Source organism: Carlito syrichta, unplaced genomic scaffold (assembly GCF_000164805.1).
Source record: "Carlito syrichta isolate Samal-C Ts95f unplaced genomic scaffold, Tarsius_syrichta-2.0.1 Scaffold309116, whole genome shotgun sequence".
Taxonomy (NCBI): Eukaryota; Metazoa; Chordata; class Mammalia; order Primates; family Tarsiidae; genus Carlito; species Carlito syrichta.
Genome location: NW_007253212.1, coordinates 121,498 through 124,622, shown reverse-complemented (window position 1 = coordinate 124,622; position 3,125 = coordinate 121,498). Strand labels below are relative to the sequence as shown.

The 3,125-nt window shown below is 42.3% G+C and overlaps 1 pseudogene; it reads left to right on the top strand.

The window, feature by feature from the left end:
• The first annotated feature begins 1,005 nt into the window (after positions 1 to 1,005).
• Positions 1,006 to 1,513, top strand: LOC103269252 (annotated as a pseudogene).
• The last annotated feature ends 1,612 nt before the right edge of the window (positions 1,514 to 3,125 follow it).

The window sequence follows — 3,125 nt, the reverse complement described above, 5'->3', positions numbered from 1 at the left end:
ACCCTTGCTGCTATGCCACACCCCTGCCTCACTGGCTGTCCTTCAACTCCTCCTCACACTCCACCCCAACTCAGGTCTTGAGGCTCACTGCTCACTCTGTGCTACCAGGGTTCATCTCTCAGCTCTGACCTTCTCATTCTTTATATCACAATTCAACTGGCAACTCTGTAATCAGGTACTCCTTGAGTCCCCAGTTTAAATTCAAACTTCCTTTTATATCTAAATCCCTGTATTTTCTTTTCATAGAGCTCATTGCAACTTCTTGATTGTTTGTTTCATATAAGCTGCTCCCACTAGACAAAAATCTGGGTAGTCTAGAAATATGTTGATTTTTATACCCAAACTAACTAGCTCCTTGCTTCATAGAGTCAAATTCAGTACCTTTTGTTGCATGAGTGACCTAAAGGCTTAAGGGTTTGAAGAGGAAATTTTTTAAGGGTAATAATAATTGACTTTAAATATATACAACAAATATCTTAACAGTTGTCCTCTATCTTCATAGAGAGAAAATGAGCTTAAAATACAGCAAATCCAACCTATTCCGGTACAAAAAAAAATTTTCCTGAAAGTAGGACTGACTTTGGAAAGTACAGGCCCATGAAAAGGTGTGTGACATTATCTTCTTGGCAATCACTGAAAAATAAACTACCACCTTCCTTGGGTGCCCAAGCCAAACTTCCATGCTGATCTCATCTTAGAAAGTCCTTCCTAATTCATCTTCCTCCAACAGCTGCTGAACCATTTCTTTGTTCCTTTTTATAAGAAAACTCCTAGAAAGAGTTATCTGTCCTCATTGCCTCAATATTTCTTCTCCCTCTCTCTCTCTTTCTCTCTCTCTCTGCTTTATTTCTTCACAAGCTCAACTTGAAGTCAAAAGAACTTATTTTTCTTAAACCATCATTAAAAAGTTGCCAACATCCTTTTCTGCCTCCTCGCACTACTCTGGCTGCACCGCGCTCACACTGCACTCCAGTCTCCTGCTAGGTTAGCGCCACCGCCGCCATCATGATTATCTACCAGGGCCTCATCAGCCACGATGAGACGTTCTCCGACATTTACAAGATCCAGGAGATCACAGACAGGCTGTGCCTAGAGATGGGGGGAAGATGGTCAGTAGGACAGAGGGTAACATTGATGACTCGCTCATTGGTGGAAATGCCTCCGCTGAAGGCCCCAGGACAAAGGTACCAGTATCACTTGTGTTGATATTGTCGTGAACCATCACCTGCAGGAAACTAGCTTCACAAAAGAAGCCTACAAGAGGTACATCAAAGACTACATGAAATCAATCAAAGGCAAACTTGAAGAACGGAGACTGGAACGAGTAAAACCTTTTATGACAGGGGCTGCAGAAGAGATCGAGCACATCCTTGTTAATTTTAAAAACTACCAGTTCTTTATCGGTGAAAACACAAATCCAGATGGCATGGTTGCTGTACTGGACCACCATGAGGATGGTGTGACCCCATATATGATTTTCTTTAAGGATGGTTTAGAGATGGGAAAATGTTAACAAACTTGGCAGTTACTTTGGAACGATCACCTGTCATCATAACTGGCTGCTGCTTGTCATCCATACAAACATCAGGATCTAAGACAAATGGGACTGATGTCATCTTGAACTCATTTGTTTTGACCATGATTTATGTGGAGTGGAGGCATTGTTTTCTATGAAAAACGTGTGATGTAGGTTGTCTAAAAATAAAATGCATTTAAACGCCAAAAAAAAGTTGCTAATATAATGTTTCATCACACTTGAATACTGTACTGCAGTTTCTACAAACAAGGACATTCTCATATAAAACCAAATTGCAAACATCAAAAACAGAGTTAACACTGATATATTATTCCCATTAAGTCCTTAGACCTCACTCATGTTTTGTCCAATAATATCCTTTGTAACAAAAGAATTCAGGTCAGGATCACATGTTGCATCTTGTTGTTTCTTTAGTCTCAGTTCTTTAGTCCTTCCTTGACTTCCATGGCCTGGACTCTTTTGAAGATTATAGGCAAGTTAAACTGTAGCATGTCCATCAATTTGGTTTTGGCTCTTCAGATTCAGTTTGTATCTTTGTATCTTTGGTATACGTGATCGCATCGCCTTTTATCAAATAGTATATGGTTTCTGTTTGTCCCTTTACTGATATTCAGTTAGGTCACTTCATCAAGGGGGTGGGGGCACCTTCCCAATTTCTTTACTGTAAAGTTACTTTGTCTCTTTATAACAACTGAGTTTTTTGTAGGAGATACTTTGTGGATATGTAAACATCCTATTCCTCATCAGATTTTCAATTTCAATTCATTCATTCATTCATTCATACCAATGTGATGCATGGATTTTGTTTTTATCAATCCATTATTCTCATTCATCTGAGGCTTCAATTGTACCAGTTGTGATCAATGGAAACTGCTTCGAGATGGTTTCTGTGTCTTTCTGAGTATCCTCCATCCTTCTTGGAGCACATGCTTACTTTCTGGAGCATGGTGTTCCGGGTTTGTCAGGTCCATCTTGTACTTTCCTGCCCCAGCCATTCCTGTGCCACTTATAAGCCAAGCTGTCCAGCAGACGTAGGCACCCTCTTCACCCTGCTAGAGTTCCAATACCCCATGCCAGGTTGCTCTCCTATGCTGATATCTCAAATTTTGCTCAAATTCTTATTCCCTATGTAGCTGGCTCTCTCACGTGGTCAGGCTCCACCACCACCTGCTGGGCTGCCCTCTTATGTGAACAACCTCTTTATCCCACTCAGGCTCAGAAACCCTACATGGGGCTGGCACCCTACATGGATGCTTCCACACTCCAATGCTCTGAACACCCCAGGTCAACCACTCACAAGGAGGTCTTTCTTAGCCCGGTCAGGTTCCAATACCCCGCATCAGGCCACCATAGCTCACCCTGGCTAGCTTGGACACCCCATGCTAGGCAACCACCCCACAGCACACCATGTGGACACCTTCCTAGCCCACTTTGGGGTGCCGGGGTTTTCCTGCTGCCTTGTGTGGTTGCTTCTCTTGCTTGGTTCTACCTAATGACTTTTAAACGGATTTGTTCGGGAAGGAAAATGAAAGGAGGAGGTGGGAGAAGAGAAAGGGATAAGGAAAAGCCCATTCTGCTACAGACTGAC